General features: G+C 48.3%; 1 protein-coding gene across 1 annotated transcript in view; it reads right to left on the bottom strand.

Annotated features, from left to right (window-relative positions):
• The window catches only part of FBXO8 (F-box protein 8), a 38,614-nt gene extending 22,675 nt beyond the window's left edge, over positions 1-15,939 (bottom strand). Inside the window, exons 1-2 of the mRNA XM_069976591.1 lie at positions 15,835-15,939; positions 9,579-9,676 (exon numbers count right to left, since the gene is read on the bottom strand). The gene's annotated coding sequence lies outside the window, so the exon portion shown is untranslated. The remainder of the gene's footprint in view (positions 1-9,578; positions 9,677-15,834) is intronic.
• Positions 15,940-23,577: the final 7,638 nt, after the last annotated feature.

Here is a 23,577-nt window from a genome sequence, read left to right as displayed (position 1 = left end):
GGGAATTGTAGTTCTGCAACAACTGCAAGATCGCAATTTGCCACATGAACTCTACAGCAGTGTTTCTCAACCTGCGGTACGCGTACCCCAGGGGGTACGCGCCGCAGGCTGAGGGGGTACGCCGGGAGGTGGGGGGAGAAAATATTTTGGGTGCCGGGACACTGCTATCACCCAGCAGTGTCCCGGCACCTGTCCCCGCCGCTTGTCTCACATCCTTCCCCCAGCAGCAACCTTACCAGCTTTCTGTGGGGTACAGGACATGGTGAGGCTGCTGGGGAAGGATGAAGTCCGAGGATACAAACCAGCAGCCTCTCAACTCACTGTCTCTGAGGCCCTGCTGGTCCGGCCGCCTGCGGGGACAACAGCCTGCCGCCGCCGCATCTCCTCTCCGCCGGGTCACCTCAGGCAGCCTGTTCGGGATTCGTCCCCAGGCAGCCTCACGCTCTTCCCCCGCGGCTCCCGGATCGGGTTGCAGCGTCCAGCCGGGGGCTCCAGGAGGATATACGGCAGCATGGGGACGAATCCCCCCATCATCACCTCTCTCCCCCCTCCAACTCCTCTCTACCCCCATCATCACCTCTCTCCCCCTCCACCTCCTCTCTACCCCCATCATCACCTCTCTCCCCCCTCCACCTCCTCTCTACCCCCATCATCACCTCTCTCCCCCCTCCACCTCCTCTCTACCCCCATCAGCTCTCTCCCCCATCATCAGCTCTCTCCCCCCTCCACCTCCTCTCTACCCCCATCATCACCTCTCTATGCCCATCATCACCTCTGTACCCCCATCATCACCTCTCTCCCCCCATCATCACCTCTCTCCCCCCTCCACCTCCTCTCTACCCCCATCATCACCTCTGTACCCCCATCATCACCTCTGTACCCCCATCATCACCTCTCTCCCCCATCATCACCTCTCTCCCCCATCATCAGCTCTCTCCCCCCTCCACCTCCTCTCTACCCCCATCATCACCTCTCTACGCCCATCATCACCTCTGTACCCCCATCATCACCTCTCTACGCCCATCATCACCTCCCCCCCCCCTCCTCTCTCCCCCTCCACCTCCTCTCTCCCCCTCCACCTCCTCTCTACCCCCATCATCACCTCTCTACGCCCATCATCACCTCTGTACCCCCATCATCACCTCTCTCCCCCATCATCAGCTCTCTCCCCCCTCCACCTCCTCTCTACCCCCATCATCACCTCTCTACGCCCATCATCACCTCTGTACCCCCATCATCACCTCTCTCCCCCCTCCACCTCCTCTCTACCCCCTTCATCACCTCTGTACCCCCATCATCACCTCTCTCCCCCCTCCACCTCCTCTCTACCCCCATCATCAGCTCTCTCCCCCCTCCACCTCCTCTCTACCCCCATCATCACCTCTCTACGCCCATCATCACCTCTGTACCCCCATCATCACCTCTCTCCCCCCTCCACCTCCTCTCTACCCCCATCATCACCTCTCTCCCCCCTCCACCTCCTCTCTACCCCCATCATCACCTCTCTACCCCCATCATCACCTCTCTCCCCCCTCCACCTCCTCTCTACCCCCATCATCACCTCTCTCCCCCCTCCACCTCCTCTCTACCCCCATCATCACCTCTCTACGCCCATCATCACCTCTGTACCCCCATCATCAGCTCTCTCCCCCCTCCACCTCCTCTCTACCCCCATCATCACCTCTCTACCCCCATCATCACCTCTCTCCCCCCTCCACCTCCTCTCTACCCCCATCATCACCTCTCTCCCCCCTCCACCTCCTCTCTACCCCCCATCATCACCTCTCTACGCCCATCATCACCTCTGTACCCCCATCATCAGCTCTCTCCCCCCTCCACCTCCTCTCTACCCCCATCATCACCTCTCTCCCCCCTCCACCTCCTCTCTACCCCCATCATCACCTCTCTCCCCCCTCCACCTCCTCTGTACCCCCATCATCACCTCTCTCCCCCCTCCAACTCCTCTCTACCCCCATCATCACCTCTCTCCCCCCTCCACCTCCTCTGTACCCCCATCATCACCTCTCTCCCCCCTCCACCTCCTCTGTACCCCCATCATCACCTCTCTCCCCCCTCCACCTCCTCTCTACCCCCATCATCACCTCTCTACGCCCATCATCACCTCTGTACCCCCATCATCAGCTCTCTCCCCCCTCCACCTCCTCTCTACCCCCATCATCACCTCTGTACCCCCATCATCACCTCTGTATCCCCATCATCAGCTCTCTCCCCCCTCCACCTCCTCTCTACCCCCATCATCACCTCTCTCCCCCCTCCACCTCCTCTCTACCCCCATCATCACCTCTCTACGCCCATCATCAGCTCTGTACCCCCTCCACCTCCTCTCTAACCCGATCATCACCTCTGTACCCCCTCCACCTCCTCTCTACCCCCATCATCACCTCTCTCCCCCTCCACCTCCTCTCTACCCCCATCATCACCTCTCTACGCCCATCATCACCTCCCCCCCCCTCCACCTCCTCTCTCCCCCTCCACCTCCTCTCTCCCCCCTCCACCTCCTCTCTCCCCCCTCCACCTCCTCTCTACCCCCATCATCACCTCTCTACGTAAAAAGTGGAAGTCCACAGCTCCAAGTAAAATGTAAAGTCTTTATTAGAAATCCTCTTAAAATCCAAACATAACAATAGAAAACACTCCGACGCGTTTCAGGACACTGGTCCCTTCATCATGGCAAATTTATACTGAATGTTACAAGCTTTTATAAGAGGATATGACCAGTATGTTACAAGGGATACGCCCCCCAAAAGGGAGGAGAAAAACATCACATGATGCTAACAGGTGTGTGCTAATAGTTGACTCCTCCTCTCTACCACCATCATCTCCTCCCTACCCCCATCATCTCCTCTGTACCCCCACCACCTCCTCTCACCCCTCATCACTCATCACCTTCTCTCACCCCCATCACCACTCTCCTCCTTTCCTCCTCTCTCCCCTGTCTTCCTCTCCCCCCTTCACCTCCTCTCTCTTCCTCTCCCTTCTTCACCTCCTCTCTCCCCTGTCTTCCTCTCCCCCCTTCACCTCCTCTCTCTTCCTCTCCCTCTTCACCTCCTCTATCCCATTACTATGGGGACAGGGCAGGAGGCATTATTACTATATGGGGGGGTCATAGAAGGAAATATTATTTTTAAATGAGGGATCCTAAATACGGGGACAACCCACACACCTACTCACTTTACAGCGCATTACACCAAACAGCGAAATTATTACTGTATGGGAGCCTATAGGTAGGAAAAAGGGAGGGAAGTTAAGGGAAAACTGTGACGCCTCAGATGTTTGGCAGGTTCTCTGGCAAGAGGTAAATTGTAGCTGCAAGAAATCATCATGGTGGTCTGGGCCAGATGGAGAGGAAAATGAAAAGTGATATATGGCTACATGGGGAGGTATCTGGCTATAGAAGGAGGTATCTTAACTACATGGGGAGATGTCTGGCTGCAAGGGGGTAGGTATCTGGCTAGATGGGGGAGGTATCTGACTACATAGGGGGAGGTATCTGACTACATGGGGAGATATCTGACTACATGGGGAGATATCTGACTACATGGGGAGATATCTGACTACATGGGGAGATATCTGACTACATGGGGAGATATCTGACTACATGGGGGAGGTATCTGGCTACATGGGGGAGGTGTCTGACTACATGGGGAGATATCTGACTACATGGGGGAGATATCTGACTACATGGGGGAGATATCTGACTACATGGGGGAGAGGTATCTGGCTACATGGGAGAGAGGTATCTGGCTACATGGGAGAGAGGTATCTGACTACATGGGGGAGAGGTATCTGGCTACATGGGAGAGAGGTATCTGGCTACATGGGAGAGAGGTATCTGGCTACATGGGAGAGAGGTATCTGACTACATGGGGGAGAGGTATCTGGCTACATGGGAGAGAGGTATCTGGCTACATGGGAGAGAGGTATCTGGCTACATGGGAGAGAGGTATCTGCCTACATGGGGGAGAGGTATCTGCCTACATGGGGGAGAGGTATCTGGCTACATGGGAGAGAGGTATCTGACTACATGGGGGAGGTATGTGACTACATGGGGGAGGTATGTGACTACATGGGGGAGGTATCTGGCTACATGGGGAGGTATCTGACTACATGGGAGGAAGTATTTGGCTACATGGGGGAGGTATCTGACTACATGGTGGGAGGTATCTGGCTACGTATAAGGGGTATCTGGCTACATAGGGGAGATATCTGGCTACATGGGGAGGAGGTATCTGGCTACATGGGGAGATATCTTGCTGCATTTTAAGGGGTATCTGGCTACATATAAGGGGTATCTGGCTACATAGAAGGGGTATCTGGCTACATAGGGGAGATATCTGGCTACATGGGGGGAGGTATCTGACTACATGAGGAGGTATCCGGCTACATGGGGAGATATCTTGCTACATAGAAGGGGTATCTGGCTACATAGGGGAGATATCTGGCTACATGGGGGGAGGTATCTGACTACATGAGGAGGTATCTGGCTACATGGGGGAGATATCTGGCTACATAGAAGAAGGCCTCTTGACCACATGGCGGAGGTATCTGACTACATGGGGGAGATATCTGGCTACATAGAAGAAGGCCTCTTGACTTCATGGGGGGAGGTATCTGGCTCCAGGGGGACATATCCATCTCTGTGGGATATATCCCACCTGCTTCTCTGGCACCCGGTTTACTGACAGCCTGCTCAGCCAATCAGTGCACAGTCCCACCGTAGCCACTGATTGGATGAGCGGGCTGTCAGTGAGCTGGGAGTCAAAGAAGCAGGTGGGAGTACAGGGAGGTAAGTATGTTCTGTTAAGGGCCGGCAGCTAATTAGGTAAATAGGCAGCGGCTACATTCTCGCAGCAGATAGAAAATCCTCTGTGAGAATGCAGAGCCATAGGCCATAACAGTACAGAGTATCGCAGTGGATTTTGCTGTGAAACATACATGTAAATCTACCCTGGGCAATGTTATTAATGGATGGCATCGTTGGGGGTACTCGGCTGGAGCATCTTGTCGCATGGGGGTACTTGGCCTGAAAAGGTTGAGAAACACTGCTCTACAGGACTATAATCTGGGGACTGTGAGGGGCAGGGAAGCAAGGAAAATGTCCAGGCTCCAATGCATGCCTTGCTCCATTCTCTTGCTGACAATGTCCTTCTGCAGTAGGGTAAACAGGTGCTATGAAGACATGAAACGTTTCCACTGCTCAGTGATCCAAAGGTTGAGTGCTCTTGTTGGGGTGGTCATCTGCTGTTAAAGACCACCCATGGTAAGGAATGACAGGTTGTGGTATCAGGCAAATTAGCTGGAGCACCAGGATTGTATTCCACTGCAGCCTGCTTACCTGTGCACTTGCCTGCTCATCAGAGGGCAGGGGGGTTCTCCTCAATCACACCATTCTTGGTGTACTAGTTTTGGACATCATGGCCCTGGCTAGTCTAGCACCAATGACCGTTTCAAGTGGCTAAGGGTCCTTTTACACACAAAGATACTGTATCTGACAGATTTTTGAAGCCAAAACCAGGAACAGACTATAAACACAGAACAGATCATAATGGAAAGACTGAGATATATCATCTTTTCAAATCCATTTCTGGCTTTGGCTTAAAAAAATCTGTCATATAAGTGTGTGTGTGTGTGTGGACCCTTAGACCATTCCAGTGAAAATGATCCCTTTTTATCCTTTTATGTGTCTTAGGGTACAAACCCACACACCGTATACACAGTAGATACGCAACAAATACGCGGCACATACGCAGCAGATTTGTTGGTACAGATTTGATGCTGTGTTCAGTTATTTAGATCTAATCTGCTGCGTATCGCAGCAGTAAATACGCTGCTTATACGTGTGTGAGTTTATACCCTAATTCACATACAAGCAAGCTTAGGAAAGGGCAGGAGTCTGCGATAAAATGGTTGTTTAGGGTACAAACACACATGGCATATACGCTGCGTATTTACTGCTGCGATACGCAGCAAATACGCAGCAGATTAGATCTAAATAACTGAACACAGCAACAAATCTGAACAACCAAATCTGCTGCGTATACGCTGTGTGTGTTTGTACCCTTATACATAAATTTAAAAAAAATATATAAGACACTGTCTTATTTATAAAAAAAAAACAAACAAACAAAAAAAAATAAGTGTGTAAATATATATATATATATATATATATATATATATATATATATGTATGTATATGAGCATAATTCGGTCCGGGGCCATACTTTTAATCCAAATCCACTCTTAAACCAAAGCAAATTTTCCCCTAAGAAATCATAGAAATGCAGACAATTGGTTCCACACCCCAAAAATAATGATTTATTATTCCGAATAACATGTAAAACAGATGAAACAAACATTCAGAAACAGCCGAATATTTGATATTATAAATTACAGTACAGTAATGGAGAGGATGGGAAACACAAGGACTGACCGACACTGCAGGGAGTATGAAGGAATGAGCAGGACAGATGTGGGCACATACATGTAGCACTCTCTGTCCGGTGAGAAAGGGGTTACAGCTATGGAGAGATTACCTCCACAGTCCTGTCCCCTGATGTAAGCCCCAGCCTGAAGTGGATCTGCTATGATTTGGAAGGTGAGGGACACTTCCTGGGTCAGAGTACAGTGCTGTAGACCCTGCTATGCAGACCATGCCCCTCCCCCACTCCCCCTCCCACCCAGTACAGAGAGCCCTTAAACCAAGTCACAATTTTTAAAATTAGGAAATTGTTATTACAATAGTGATAATCTGGATTACCAATCAGTATGTTGGGGATTATATTTTTTGAGGACAAGTTACTGTAACTCCACTAGATCGTCATACATCCAGCAATGAAGTGAGGACAGTGTTTTACTGAAAGTGTGCCTAAAATAGATCACAGGCAAAAAGATCTAAAATGAAGTACTGGAGGCAAGTAACAATGTGCAGACCTCCCTGTCCTATACATCTGTGACAGCCGGAGAGGTGAACTGAGGTAGAGACTGTTTACAGTAGAACAAGAGAGCACAATGTTGTTTAGACGGTAGAGGAAAAGGTGCAGTAAACAGCTCAGCTACCATGGAGAACAAAGAGGGCAGCTGAAACTGAAAACTGTAAGGAGGAGGGGGGGGGGGGGGGGGGGGGTACTAAAAACATGTGACATCATCATCACCCAAGACAGACTTCTATGGGAATTCATACATTTAAAGTCCTGAATCTCCAGCATCGAACTGATACTAGAGCACATACACCATTTCTTTTATTATAATTAATCCTACTTTTTATTTCCATAGTCCTTCAGGCTCCTTTAGCATTGCATTATCAGTGTCCACTTACTGTATGCATGAGGAAAGCCCTTAGTATTTATGGTAACCATATCCATGACAGCAGTAGCACACCTGTTTGAGCAGTATACAACAGGATTTCTTTCATTTTTCTGTATAGAATAGAACTGTGCTATTCTATAGTATAGTAGGATGTTAGGAAACTATAACTTAGACACATACAGCTTTATTTAGGGCAAGATCAGGTCTACAATTCTACAATTTCATGAAGGCTGAATAACATATCATACAGGCACAGGGCAAATCAGCTGACCGACACTGCTAGGATCATTTAGATCAACCCATCAATGTAACCCACTAATCTGTACATCCAGAGGAAGACCAAGATATAACGCAGGTACAATATGTTATAAAGGGATCCCCCACCAAGCAACCTCTATCTAAGGATCTGTTCACACAGTATTAAAAGTAGGCTGAAAATGTGCATGTATCTTGTAGTATGTGTAGACCAGGAGTGGGGAACCTTGGCTCTCCAGCTGTCGCAAACCTCAACTCCCATCATGCCTAAAGCTTTGGCTGTGCAGGCATGATAGGGGTTATAGTTTTGCAAAAGCTGAAGAGCCAAGATTTCCTAGCCTTGCTGTAGACTGTAAGCCCGGCAAGCAGGGTCCTCCACCCGTATGTACCAATCTCTCATTTACATAGTTTATTCTTGATTTTACGGTTACATTCTGCATGTGTAAATTCTGTATGTTAACCCCTTAGCATTTGTAATAATATTATTATTATTATTATTATTATTAATAGGTGCTGCTCTTGAAATCAGCATCAAAAGTCATGTGTTTGACAACTAATTACAATGCATACAAAATGGACATCCATTTCAAATCAGCAGTGTAAAAACACACTGTGACAATAACAGAGTATTTCCTATTGAAATCAATGAAATGTGGTTAGTAGACATAGGACATGAGTACGTGGTTGCAGAAGACACATGTCGTAGCCAAAAAAACATTGTCTGAACATAATCGGAGAAGAAAAAAAAAAAAATGCAATGTTGCTCACAGCAACTACTACTAAACTAAACAACTCAAGAAGAATAAAAGCAGTATTGTGAATGGCTTCAATAGGTATCCAGTTTGGCCCGGGTGTGATAAATAAATATATATATATATATATATATATATATATATATATATATATATATATATATATATATATATGTGTATACTGTATGATAGTAAACGATTAGGAACTGATACAAAAAGTATTGGGAAACTGTATTTCGTCATTCATGTTACGCTAAAGGAATACCCTTTCATAACATACGTAATGGTATATTGGACATTCACATTCCTTGAGGAATTTCACAGCATTTTGCCACCACTAAAGGGTACAAGCATAATAAATACGCCTCCCAGTCAGACATGTATTGACATCAGAGATGAGCAAACTTGCTGAGAGTTCGGGTTTGCATGAATCCGACTGATCTGCATTTTAATTCTGCTGCCTGGAGAAAGTGGATGCAGCCTGAGGACTGCCTGGAAAACATAACATGTTTACAAAGCAGTTCTTGGGCTGCTTCCACCTTCTTCAGGAAGCAGGATTCAAATGCCAATCATTCAGGTTCCTGCTAACCCGAACTTTCGGTAAGTTGGCTTATCTCTTTTCTTTTTTTTTTTTTTTAACATCTTCATTTTTTATTCTCATATCTTAAAAAAGGAAACATTCACAGGGTACTAATACAAAAATAGGTCTTCCAATTACAATATTACAGAATTTCTATTTTGATTAGCTTCCATATCAAAATTAGTACTCTATATACCCCCCTCTGCCTTGGGTCAATGGCAACATGGATTCCTACTGAAATCAATGAGAGCTGGATTGTATGCCGATCGTGGCATTAAATATGCAGACATGCACAAATTTCATGGCAAGATCCACATGAAAATCCATTGTATGAACAAAGCCTTATGGTTTCTGTAGTTTAGGTTTTATATTAACCAGCACAAAATGTAGAAGCAGAGAGTTCCCCGACTCATAGCTCTTATAGGTAAACCACCTTTATAGCCAGAGTAAACCTGCTTTCTCCTATAAGCTGCTATACCATCCATGATAGATCTGCAGGTTTGGTGTTCTGAGTACTGAACCTAATAGACAAGACAAATGAATCTAGAAGACTGCATACAGCCTAAACACTGAAAGTAGGACTAGGCAGCAATAAACAACTTCCTAGGATGAATATATCATCGTATATGTGGCTAAATTTCCAAGTAAAATAAATAGTGACGTACTTCAACAGGGGGGATACAGCGCAGCCCGACAGCTCCTCAGCGTGTGCTCATGCTTCTCCGGCAGCACCGACCATTCAATGGGACTCTCATGCTACACTCTGGAAGAACAACATACATACACAATGAATACAACAGAACTAGAAGCATAGTGTTACCTAAAAACCCAATATCGAATATTTTTACATAGATGCTAATTACTTAGACAGTACGGTAGTTAACCCAATACAGACTTCCTGGATAGAGGTTGTAAGGTTTATTCCATGGCAATGATTTTTGTCTCCATACCAGAAATGAGGCTTCAAAGCATATGATGCCCCTCTGTCCCTAAACAGCGTGTACACTATAAATGTCATCTAAATCTCATAACTAGAACAAGACAAGCTGAGAGGGCGACATATTACAGTACCATGAAAGTTTCCCTGGGTTATTTGCAAGCAAGTCCAACATGTGTACATCTGGGTGACAGTATCTATACAGATGTGTTAAAGTAGGGTTGTTGTCTCTTCTTCATTCTAACCTATGGGCATGTGCAATATAACATCTGTCCAGAAACGCCCAACTGATGAAGTCCGTCTATTGATTACATGATATTGAGCTGGGGGGAGTGACTCTGGCATTCTTGAGTGTTTTATACTTCAAAGTAGCATAAAAAAAAAGAAGAAAAGCCTGTACTGACCTGCCTCTGATGACCTGCCGATGCCAATCCCAGCTGTCAGCACTTTTTGTTCTCTATCCTGGCATAAGGAAAATAACCACTCCAATCGCTGGATGAGGCGGGTCATCCCTATGGACAGTGACAGTGATCCCTATGGACAGTGACAGTGGCTGAGCAGGCATTTCCTACGTGTCAGGGTGGAGAGCAGGGAGTATTGACAGCAGAGATCAGCACTGGCGGGTGATTGGAAGCTGGCAAGCACAGGTTGTTATTTTTGTTTGTTTTTAATGCCACCCTAGGGTGTCTGAGTGGAAGATGAATGATCTGGAATATCCCTCTAGCTTAGAGAAAATACCAGTAACGTCTGCCATCCACCAGCTCAGTGGACAACATCTGAGACTTACTTGGCAGGACTTTTTCTGGTCGGAAGCTTGTCCGCCTCTGTCCAGAGGAAAAAAAAAAAAAACACATGAGATCTATTTCTACCTATTTTTAGTCGCCATAGAAGCTGATGCTGTAGACTGTAAAAGGGATTCTGTGGCCTCTGCTGACCTTTGTAGTGCAAGAAGATTGATTTAAATTATTGACTGACAGCTGCAGTCCACAGGATCACACACTCATCTCATGGCATCCTTATGTAGAGCTACAAAAAGTCATTGACATTTCTTGTTGGGGTACAGCCACCACTGCTGTCGGCTTTGGAGGAAACCACCATTGCATTCTTCTACTTAAATGCCCTTTCATCATATACCATGACTATTAGTGTGAACTTTTTACATTTTGTATCAATTTCACCCGCAAGCCAAATATCCCTAACTTTTTGTGAGTAGTTTATATGTGCAAGTATAGCATTACTGATGTAAAATCATGCATACCATATGCAACACCTATACACACCTACTACATAGTGCTAAAGGAGTTCCTGATAAGCACGGTACATCATATAAAATGTACATATAATAATGTTTCTCATTTTTCCATTACATTTTTAATATGACAAAAGGAAAAGAGATATCTAGTATGATTTCATCCGGCTCCACTGAGCACTATCCATATGGATAAACTGTGTGACCTAATTTATCTTAATCCACCCCAGGATTAAATGTAGATAAGTCTGTATGTAAATTAGGCCTTTACCCACAAGCACCGCCATTCTCCTACTGCACCCCCTCCCATCTAAACTAACAGAATCACTTTATCCGCGATGGGAAAACATCCCTACCCCTAAATATTACGCAGAGGAGAGGTGGTAGAAAAGAAGAGGAAATTCCAATATAGCAATATAAGCAGATAATGTTCACGGGAACATGCGATGAGTCACAACCTAGCAGTGACCGGACAGTCTCTGAATTGGGGGGAGAAAAAAAAAATCCCACCCGGAAATTACTTACCGCCATTACATGACAATTGTAGCATTGCAGAAAAGTTGTTTTTTGTGTGTGCTGTTTTTATACTCTGAAACCTACAAATGAAGGGTCTGCAGTTCTTCTGGTGATTGGCTGAGCGGCCTGTCAGCCTATGGACTGCTCTGCAGCTGTCTGGCCCATACATATTGGGAGAAGGGGCTGGTCTGTCTGTCTGTCTGTCTGTCGGGAGAAGGGGCTGGTCTGTCTGTCTGTCTGTCTGTCGGGAGAAGGGGCTGGTCTGTCTGTCTGTCTGTCGGGAGAAGGGGCTGGTCTGTCTGTCTGTCTGTCTGTCGGGAGAAGGGGCTGGTCTGTCTGTCTGTCTGTCGGGAGAAGGGGCTGGCTGGTCTGTCTGTCTGTGTCTGTCGGGAGAAGGGGCTGGCTGGTCTGTCTGTCTGTGTCTGTCGGGAGAAGGGGCTGGCTGGTCTGTCTGTCTGTGTCTGTCGGGAGAAGGGGCTGGCTGGTCTGTCTGTCTGTGTCTGTCGGGAGAAGGGGCTGGCTGGCCTGTCTGTCTGTCTGTCTCTCAGGAGAAGGGGCTGGTCTGTCTGTCTGTCTCTCAGGAGAAGGGGCTGGTCTGTCTGTCTGTCTCTCAGGAGAAGGGGCTGGTCTGTCTGTCTGTCTCTCAGGAGAAGGGGCTGGTCTGTCTGTCTGTCTCTCAGGAGAAGGGGCTGGTCTGTCTGTCTGTCTCTCAGGAGAAGGGGCTGGTCTGTCTGTCTGTCTGTCTCTCAGGAGAAGGGGCTGGTCTGTCTGTCTGTCTGTCTCTCAGGAGAAGGGGCTGGTCTGTCTGTCTGTCTCTCAGGAGAAGGGGCTGGTCTGTCTGTCTGTCTGTCTCTCAGGAGAAGGGGCTGGTCTGTCTGTCTGTCTGTCTCTCAGGAGAAGGGGCTGGTCTGTCTGTCTGTCTGTCTCTCAGGAGAAGGGGCTGGTCTGTGTCTGTCTGTCTCTCAGGAGAAGGGGCTGGTCTGTCTGTCTGTCTGTCTCTCAGGAGAAGGGGCTGGTCTGTCTGTCTGTCTGTCTGTCTGTCTCTCAGGAGAAGGGGCTGGTCTGTCTGTCTGTCTGTCTCTCAGGAGAAGGGGCTGGTCTGTCTGTCTGTCTGTCTCTCAGGAGAAGGGGCTGGTCTGTCTGTCTGTCTGTCTCTCAGGAGAAGGGGCTGGTCTGTCTGTCTGTCTGTCTCTCAGGAGAAGGGGCTGGTCTGTCTGTCTGTCTGTCTCTCAGGAGAAGGGGCTGGTCTGTCTGTCTGTCTGTCTCTCAGGAGAAGGGGCTGGTCTGTCTGTCTGTCTGTCTCTCAGGAGAAGGGGCTGGTCTGTCTGTCTGTCTGTCTCTCAGGAGAAGGGGCTGGTCTGTCTGTCTGTCTGTCTCTCAGGAGAAGGGGCTGGTCTGTCTGTCTGTCTGTCTCTCAGGAGAAGGGGCTGGTCTGTCTGTCTGTCTGTCTCTCAGGAGAAGGGGCTGGTCTGTCTGTCTGTCTGTCTCTCAGGAGAAGGGGCTGGTCTGTCTGTCTGTCTGTCTCTCAGGAGAAGGGGCTGGTCTGTCTGTCTGTCTGTCTCTCAGGAGAAGGGGCTGGTCTGTCTGTCTGTCTGTCTCTCAGGAGAAGGGGCTGGTCTGTCTGTCTGTCTGTCTCTCAGGAGAAGGGGATGGTCGGTCTGTCTGTCTGTCTGTCTCTCAGGAGAAGGGGCTGGTCTGTCTGTCTGTCTCTCAGGAGAAGGGGCTGGTCTGTCTGTCTGTCTCTCAGGAGAAGGGGCTGGTCTGTCTGTCTGTCTCTCAGGAGAAGGGGCTGGTCTGTCTGTCTGTCTCTCAGGAGAAGGGGCTGGTCTGTCTGTCTGTCTCTCAGGAGAAGGGGCTGGTCTGTCTGTCTGTGTCTCTCAGGAGAAGGGGCTGGTCTATCTGTCTGTCTGTCTCTCAGGAGAAGGGGCTGGTCTGTGTCTGTGTCTCTCAGGAGAAGGGGCTGGTCTGTCTGTCTGTCTGTCTCTCAGGAGAAGGAGCTGGTCTGTCTGTCTGTGTCTCTCAGGAGAAGGGGCTGGTCTGTGTCTCTCAGGAGAAGGGGCTGGTCTGTCTGTCTGTCTCTCAGGAGAAGGGGCTGGTCTGTCTGTCTGTCTCTCAGGAGAAGGGGCTGGTCTGTCTGTCTGTCTCTCTCAGGAGAAGGGGCTGGTCTGTCTGTCTGTCTGTGTCTCTCAGGAGAAGGGGCTGGTCTGTCTGTCTGTGTCTCTCAGGAGAAGGGGCTGGTCTGTGTCTGTGTCTCTCAGGAGAAGGGGCTGGTCTGTCTGTCTGTCTGTCTCTCAGGAGAAGGAGCTGGTCTGTCTGTCTGTGTCTCTCAGGAGAAGGGGCTGGTCAGAGATGGTGACATCACTTGGCGGTGAGGTTTCAGTTCAGAAACACTGCTGATACATTGAGGCAAAAACTATTTCTGATACCAGATTACTACCACTTCAACACTAAAAAGAGAATTTTTCCGAAAAGCCTTACCCAGAGGACATGCACAACTTTGAAAAGCATTTTGTAGTTCTTGCTTTGTACTTATTATGGTGCAAAACGCATTTTCTCCGTAGTTTGCTTGGTTTCTTTACTACATGGGCTATATGTCTCTCTATATAGCCTGGGTATACAGCCTGGGTAGGCTGACCACTAAAGTTTCTCTCCCCCCATCCACTCTTTTAGCTGGTGTATAAAATATACAGAAGTATATACTGTAATATGCACATTGGCTGCTATTGTGCTGTCCGTGGGTCACTTTGGCATGTTTACGAGATTTACAACTGGATATTTTTCTACAGCATTGAAAGGTGTTTATTTCTATAGTGGACCCTTGTTCCCTATAGGAGCCACAGGGGCTGTATTTACAGGGACACTACAATTATACTTATAGAGATGCCGCTGCGGGGCCCATACCTACTAAACAGGAATAAGTAGTCACATGCTAACAGGAAAACACACACCTGTACAATAATTTACAGCCTAAAGATCTCAACTAACATAGCTATTGTACTTGTCATTCCAGCAGAAGGCGTATGCTTACAGCATGACCTATATTAATGGAGTAGGAATGCTGTATCTACAGGTATCCCTCATATCAATGTCAGAGAGACAGGAGCGGCATCCCCAGAGATATTCAGCAGCTTTATATCATTGATTGATCATTTTGTACATGGTATACATATATACACACGCACATGAATTAAAGGAGGCTATCCAAGATATAAAAAATATGGCTGCTTTCATCCAAAAACAGCGCTATCCCTGTCCTCAGGTTGTGTGTGGTATTACAGCTCCATTCTCTTCAAAGGCCAATGCCTGCAATACCACAAACTGAGGAGAAGAGATACACTGTTTCTGGAAGAAAGCCGATATGTTTTCTAATTCTGGATGCGCTTTTCATATACCCTCTTGCACTATAGTTTTTTTTTTACATATACACTATGGCTGCACAGAGGCATATGTGTGAGGTATACACCAGGGGACACTGCTGACCTATAACTCTGCACATAGTGTGAACACAGCCTTAGAAGCACACAATGGTGGGGTCTGAGTGAGGATGACATGCAGCCGCTAGATAGACACAGGTGGAGATACAGGAAAGATGAGACACTGCTGTCCGTCCTTTGGTATCGGCCATGGGCTGTATCCATGATTCCCAGGACTCCCCAGGGTTGTATCCAACTCCTGAAGACACAGAGAATCAAATGCCAGGTGCTGGGGGTCAGAGAGGGTACCCAAACAGTATGACAGGTCTGCCCAACACTGGCTGTAATACTATTCACAAGTGCAGTCTATACAACGCCCCCTATAGGTGGCGCCACAACCACTGGCAAGCTGATCCCTATATGTATTCTATCTAGTGTGTATAGTACAGGCTGTATCCAGCCCTCAGCTCCATCAGTCACCTAGTCTCCCATCAGCCCCAGGACACAACCAGAGGCCACTGCTCTTACCTTACAGACATTACATTTCATTTTATTTTTACTTTATTTTCATAGTAAAACTTTTTAAGTGAGGGGGGGGGGGGTCCCCCATATGATGTTCCCCAGCAATGTCACTGAGCGATCGGAGTCTTGTCTAAGGACAGACATCAGCCAGACGCGGTACCGCACTGGTGTGACTAGCTGCTGTCAGCTTCACCCAGTGATGTTTACAATCAGGTGTAACCCAGAACACAAGAGACTCCTCCCGGGAGAGAAGCAGCAGCACACGCAGGACTCTCATCACTCACCGCGCTCCCATCAGCCGTCCGTCCCCGCTCCTCACCCTCCGCACTCCCGAGCTGTCAGCTTCCTAAGCTTCCACTGATTTTTTTTTTTTTTTTCCTTCTTTCCAACAGATCATGTGACTTTGATGTCATACAGCTACGGCAAGGTGGTTGGGTCAAAAGTGTTGGCGCTAGCGCTCCGACCGTATGGAAAGAGTTGTGTTGCTATGGCAACACAGATTAGTGACCTGAGTGTGTTCCAATTCCGGGGTTATCAGCGCCCGCCCAGTGTGTGTTTATGCTGGCTCTTCCACTGTGTAGTGTGTGACAGGACGGATGAGCGGTGCAGGAAGTGTGACTGACTACACCTGTCACTTCTAATAATACCAACCTAGTATAGGGAGGAGCTCTGTACCTTATAATGGCACTGAGGGATGGGTCTGTGATCTACAACCTTTAGCTGTTAGCTGTATGTGGAGCCTGGGAGGAGAGATGACTCAGATACCAGCCTCTTTGCCATTTATGTAGCTTACCAAGGAGACCCCACTACAGATGGGCTAATTATATATATTATATATAAATTTTATATGTCATATAAAATATATATCCGAGACAAAAAATGGTTTCGTACTCAGCTCACCATGATTAAGCACTAAAAGTGTGAAACGCGTTGGTACGGTCTCCTATTGGGAGTAAAAAATTTTTAATAATGATGATTTAAAGGATTGCTTTTTAACATTACTTTTTGGAGTGCTGGAAGAAGTTTTTTTGTCTCCCTCTGCATATAAAATATAGCTAATAGTTTAGTAGAAACATTTGTCAGCTTCCCCCTCTGTGTGTTGGACACTGCATGCCTCCGGGGGGAAGGGTGGGTTCACACTGAGGAATTCTTGCCGATAAATTCCGCTGAATTCCGTTGCCTGTACACGCTCACGGCCGCGCGCCTCTCCGCCCATGTCATAGACACCATTATATGCACGGGTGGCTTCCGCATTCCCACAAAAATGAATTGGCACGTCAATTCTTTCGGCGGATAGCGGAATCTGCCGTCCCATAGAATGGTGTCTAAGGAGCCAGCAGAAAGGCACCCGGCTGTGAGCGCGTTCTAGCGACGGAATTTATCTACGAGAATTCCTCAGTGTGAACCCATCCTAACAGTGGGCTGACACCCGTCCAGATAAATCCACTGAATGCAAAAGCAAGTGGGTTAAAAAGTTCCACATTTATTCCAAAAACATACAAGGTATGACGCCATGGTATGTTTTTGGAATAAATTTGTAACTTTTTATAGCACTTGCTGGAGCTGGACACCCCTTTTTCTGCATTCAGTGTAAGGGAGGGTTCAGACTGAGGAATTCTCGCGGAACATGTCCGCGGGATTCCGTCAGCTGTCCGCCTGCACATCTGGACGCCTTTCCGCCGGCCCCATAGACACCATTCTATGGGCCGGCGTATTCGTATAGCTGAAAGAAGTGTCATGTCACTTCTTTCAGCGGATCGCGGAATATGCCGGCCCATAGAATGGTGTCTATGGAGCCAGCGGAAAAGTGCCCAGATGTGCAGGCGGACAGCTGACGGAATCCCGCGGACATTTTCCGCGAGAATTCCTCAGTCTGAACCTGCCCTTATAGTTAAGTAAAAAGCAACAGTCAATAAATCGATTCAAACGCCCATGAAAAACCATATTTGTTAGGGTGCGATTACTGAAGCCAAAGCCAGGAACAGACTATAAACAGCACAGGTCATAAAGGAAAGACTGAGATTTCTCCTCTTTTCAAATCCATTCCTGGCTTTGGCTTCAATAATCTGTCAGATAAGGCTGGGTTCACACTGCGTTTTTGCAATCCGTTTTTTTTGACAGACACGAAAACGTAGCTGACACTACTTTTGTGTCTGTTAAAAAAAAAGGATCCGTTTGCAAAAAACTGATGAAAAAAACGCATTGCAAACCCAGCCTAAATCTGTGCAAACACACCATAAGATGCACATACGAATATAAAGCAGCATCCAGGGAGATTGGGGGTATCTGTATACGTTTTTTGTAGAACCGGATTACAGGTATATCTGATAAGCTGTAGGTGGTAAGTAATCGATAGCACTGGGTAGGCAGCCGATCCCGGACACTGCCCTATAATACTCTACACACCTCTGACCCTCCAGACCGAGCTCTCACCATTACAAGGGTGACTCCGCCAACACTAGGGTCCCTAAATAAAGCCTCAAATGCACTGGCTGCTAAATCACTGTAGATCCCAATGCATTTCTTTCCCATTAGGGAATTCTTCAGGGGATATAAAACAGTCGGGGGAGAAACGGTACATGTGGTGCTATCCATGCATATGGCAAGGGGTCATAGACGAAACACCAGTAATACGTTTACTTAGTAAAGGTCTCTTCATAGATTGTAAGCTCTTGTAATCAGGGCCCTCACTAATTCATTTTGTCTACATATTTAGTGCTGCAGAATATTTTGGGGCTATGTAAATATTTTTTTTTTGCTTTTATATTTAGAGATAAGCAGATTGATAGTATTAATGAAGCGGAGAGCTTTGTTCCGTTGGGCTGTAGGCTTGTGAGGCTACTGCTCTGAGCTCCTCTCTGGGTGTCTGGAAAAGCTGGATGAAGTCCTGGCAGAAGTTTTCCAGGATTGCACCCAGCTTTTCCAGGTATCCAAAGCAGAGTTCAGAGCAGTAGCCTCACAAGCCTACAGCCCAACGGAACAAAGCTCTCCGCTTCATTAATACTATCAATCTGCTTATCTCTAATTATATCAGTGTCATTTAAGACAATTTCTGATATGGAAGCGTTGTGGTGATGTGGAAGTATGAGCACTTAAGTTCCTGCCCATCATTAGACTTTTTGTACTAGTGCTCGTTGATTTTACCTATTGTATTGCAGTTCGGGGTGTGGGCAGTCATGTGGACTGCATCTGTGACTTCATAGGTATAACAATCACTCAGTAGTGCTACAAAAGGGTTAGCAGTTGTCCCAGGCCTAACAGGGTATGCAGGTATCTAGTCCCAATGGCCTGTATCCAGCTATCTGCGCAGGGTCAGTAGCCATTATGGTATGGTAGTGTGCCAGACACTGGGGAGTGGAGACATGGGCACCACCGCGCAGATTTTGCTGGTAGTTTTTTTTTTTTTCAGTCCACCGCCCGGTTCTTGAAATCTGCGTTGTTTTCTAAATATGCAAATGTGGTGGCTTGTAGCACTGGGGGCAGGCTCAGCATACTGTTTTTTCTGTCGTTGTCCCCTCCCTTCTCTGTCTGTTGCAGAGCAGCTGCATGCAGGACATGAAGACCGTCACCTGCCTCCAACCCTGATGGTCCCTTCCACAGCCGTCACTTGTGAATGTGCTGCACACAGTCTGCCGTTATATGTAGCTCTGCACACAGTCTGCCGTTATATGTAGCGCTGCACAGTCTTCCGTTATATGTAGCGCTGCACACAGTCTGCCGTTATATGTAGCGCTGCACACAGTCTGCCGTTATATGTAGCGCTGCACAGTCTGCCGTTATATGTAGCGCTGCACACAGTCTGCCGTTATATGTAGCGCTGCACAGTCTGCCGTTATATGTAGCGCTGCACAGTCTGCCGTTATATGTAGCGCTGCACACAGTCTGCCGTTATATGTAGCGCTGCACACAGTCTGCCGTTATATGTAGCGCTGCACACAGTCTGCCGTTATATGTAGCGCTGCACACAGTCTGCCGTTATATGTAGCGCTGCACACAGTCTGCCGTTATATGTAGCGCTGCACACAGTCTGCCGTTATATGTAGCGCTGCACAGTCTGCCGTTATATGTAGCGCTGCACACAGTCTGCCGTTATATGTAGCGCTGCACACAGTCTGCCGTTATATGTAGCGCTGCACAGTCTGCCGTTATATGTAGCGCTGCACACATTCTGCCGTTATATGAAGCGCTGCACAGTCTGCCGTTATATGAAGCGCTGCAGTCTGCCGTTATATGTAGCGCTGCACACAGTCTGCCGTTATATGTAACGCTGCAGTCTGCCGTTATATGAAGCGCTGCACAGTCTGCCGTTATATGTAGCGCTGCACACAGTCTGCCGTTATATGTAGCGCTGCACACAGTCTGCCGTTATATGTAGCGCTGCACAGTCTGCCATTATATGTAGCGCTGCACACAGTCTGCCGTTATATGTAGCGCTGCACAGTCTGCCGTTATATGTAGCGCTGCACACAGTCTGCCGTTATATGTAGCGCTGCAGTCTGCCGTTATATGAAGCGCTGCACAGTCTGCCGTTATATGTAGCGCTGCACACAGTCTGCCGTTATATGTAGCGCTGCACACAGTCTGCCGTTATATGTAGCGCTGCACACAGTCTGCCGTTATATGTAGCGCTGCACAGTCTGCCGTTATATGTAGCGCTGCACACAGTCTGCCGTTATATGTAGCGCTGCACAGTCTGCCGTTATATGTAGCGCTGCACACAGTCTGCCGTTATATGAAGCGCTGCACAGTCTGCCGTTATATGAAGCGCTGCAGTCTGCCGTTATATGTAGCGCTGCACACAGTCTGCCGTTATATGTAGCGCTGCAGTCTGCCGTTATATGAAGCGCTGCACAGTCTGCCGTTATATGTAGCGCTGCACACAGTCTGCCGTTATATGTAGCGCTGCAGTCTTCCGTTGTATGTAGCGCTGCACACATTCTGCCGTTATATGTAGCGCTGCACACAGTCTGCCGTTATATGTAGCGCTGCACACAGTCTGCCGTTATATGTAGCGCTGCACACAGTCTGCCGTTATATGTAGCGCTGCACACAGTCTGCCGTTATATGTAGCGCTGCACACAGTCTGCCGTTATATGTAGCGCTGCACAGTCTGCCGTTATATGTAGCGCTGCACACAGTCTGCCGTTATATGTAGCGCTGCACACAGTCTGGCCGTTATATGTAGCGCTGCACAGTCCTGCCGTTATATGTAGCGCTGCACACATTCTGCCGTTATATGAAGCGCTGCACAGTCTGCCGTTATATGAAGCGCTGCAGTCTGCCGTTATATGTAGCGCTGCACACAGTCTGCCGTTATATGTAGCACTGCAGTCTGCCGTTATATGAAGCGCTGCACAGTCTGCCGTTATATGTAGCGCTGCACACAGTCTGCCGTTATATGTAGCGCTGCACACAGTCTGCCGTTATATGTAGCGCTGCACAGTCTGCCATTATATGTAGCGCTGCACACAGTCTGCCGTTATATGTAGCGCTGCAGTCTGCCGTTATATGTAGCGCTGCACACAGTCTGCCGTTATATGTAGCGCTGCACACAGTCTGCCGTTATATGTAGCGCTGCACACAGTCTGCCGTTATATTTAGCGCTGCACACAGTCTGCCGTTATATGTAGCGCTGCACAGTCTGCCGTTATATGTAGCGCTGCACACAGTCTGCCGTTATATGTAGCGCTGCACACAGTCTGCCGTTATATGTAGCGCTGCACAGTCTGCCGTTATATGTAGCGCTGCACACATTCTGCCGTTATATGAAGCGCTGCACAGTCTGCCGTTATATGAAGCGCTGCAGTCTGCCGTTATATGTAGCGCTGCACAGTCTGCCGTTATATGTAGCGCTGCAGTCTGCCGTTATATGAAGCGCTGCACAGTCTGCCGTTATATGTAGCGCTGCACACAGTCTGCCGTTATATGTAGCGCTGCAGTCTTCCGTTGTATGTAGCGCTGCACACATTCTGCCGTTATATGTAGCGCTGCACACATTCTGCCGTTATATGTAGCGCTGCAGTCTGCCGTTATATGTAGCGCTGCACACAGTCTGCCGTTATATGTAGCGCTGCACACAGTCTGCCGTTATATGTAGCGCTGCACACAGTCTGCCGTTATATGTAGCGCTGCAGTCTGCCGTTATATGTAGCGCTGCACACAGTCTGCCGTTATATGTAGCGCTGCACAGTCTGCCGTTATATGTAGCGCTGCACAGTCTGCCGTTATATGTAGCGCTGCACACAGTCTGCCGTTATATGTAGCGCTGCACAGTCTGCCGTTATATGTAGCGCTGCACAGTCTGCCGTTATATGTAGCGCTGCACACATTCTGCCGTTATATGTAGCGCTGCACAGTCTGCCGTTATATGTAGCGCTGCACAGTCTGCCGTTATATGTAGCGCTGCACACATTCTGCCGTTATATGAAGCGCTGCACAGTCTGCCGTTATATGAAGCGCTGCACAGTCTGCCGTTATATGTAGCGCTGCACACAGTCTGCCGTTATATGTAGCGCTGCAGTCTGCCGTTATATGAAGCGCTGCAGTCTGCCGTTATATGTAGCGCTGCACACAGTCTGCCGTTATATATAGCGCTGCAGTCTTCCGTTGTATGTAGCGCTGCACACATTCTGCCGTTATATGTAGCGCTGCACACAGTCTGCCGTTATATGTAGCGCTGCACAGTCTGCCGTTATATGTAGCGCTGCACACAGTCTGCCGTTATATGTAGCGCTGCACAGTCTGCCGTTATATGTAGCGCTGCACACAGTCTGCCGTTATATGTAGCGCTGCAGTCTGCCGTTATATGAAGCGCTGCACGCGGTCTGCCGTTATATGTAGCGCTGCACACAGTCTGCCGTTATATGTAGCGCTGCACACAGTCTGCCGTTATATGTAGCGCTGCACAGTCTGCCGTTATATGTAGCGCTGCACACATTCTGCCGTTATATGAAGCGCTGCACAGTCTGCCGTTATATGAAGCGCTGCAGTCTGCCGTTATATGTAGCGCTGCACACAGTCTGCCGTTATATGTAGCGCTGCACACAGTCTGCCGTTATATGTAGCGCTGCACACAGTCTGCCGTTATATGTAGCGCTGCACACAGTCTGCCGTTATATGTAGCGCTGCACACAGTCTGCCGTTATATGTAGCGCTGCACAGTCTGCCGTTATATGTAGCGCTGCACACAGTCTGCCGTTATATGTAGCGCTGCACAGTCTGCCGTTATATGTAGCGCTGCACACAGTCTGCCGTTATATGTAGCGCTGCACAGTCTGCCGTTATATGTAGCGCTGCACAGTCTGCCGTTATATGTAGCGCTGCACACATTCTGCCGTTCTATGTAGCGCTGCACAGTCTGCCGTTATATGTAGCGCTGCACAGGCTGCCGTTATATGTAGCGCTGCACACATTCTGCCGTTATATGAAGCGCTGCACAGTCTGCCGTTATATGAAGCGCTGCACAGTCTGCCGTTATATGTAGCGCTGCACACAGTCTGCCGTTATATGTAGCGCTGCAGTCTGCCGTTATATGTAGCGCTGCACACAGTCTGCCGTTATATGTAGCGCTGCAGTCTTCCGTTGTATGTAGCGCTGCACACATTCTGCCGTTATATGTAGCGCTGCACACAGTCTGCCGTTATATGTAGCGCTGCACACAGTCTGCCGTTATATGTAGCGCTGCACACAGTCTGCCGTTATATGTAGCGCTGCACACAGTCTGCCGTTATATGTAGCGCTGCACACAGTCTGCCGTTATATGTAGCGCTGCACACAGTCTGCCGTTATATGTAGCGCTGCACAGTCTGCCGTTATATGAAGCGCTGCACGCGGTCTGCCGTTATATGTAGCGCTGCACACAGTCTGCCGTTATATGTAGCGCTGCACACAGTCTGCCGTTATATGTAGCGCTGCACAGTCTGCCGTTATATGAAGCGCTGCACGCGGTCTGCCGTTATATGTAGCGCTGCACACAGTCTGCCGTTATATGTAGCGCTGCACACAGTCTGCCGTTATATGTAGCGCTG

Source organism: Dendropsophus ebraccatus, chromosome 7 (assembly GCF_027789765.1).
Source record: "Dendropsophus ebraccatus isolate aDenEbr1 chromosome 7, aDenEbr1.pat, whole genome shotgun sequence".
Lineage (NCBI taxonomy): Eukaryota > Metazoa > Chordata > Amphibia > Anura > Hylidae > Dendropsophus > Dendropsophus ebraccatus.
This window is presented reverse-complemented; position numbering and strand designations above follow the sequence as displayed.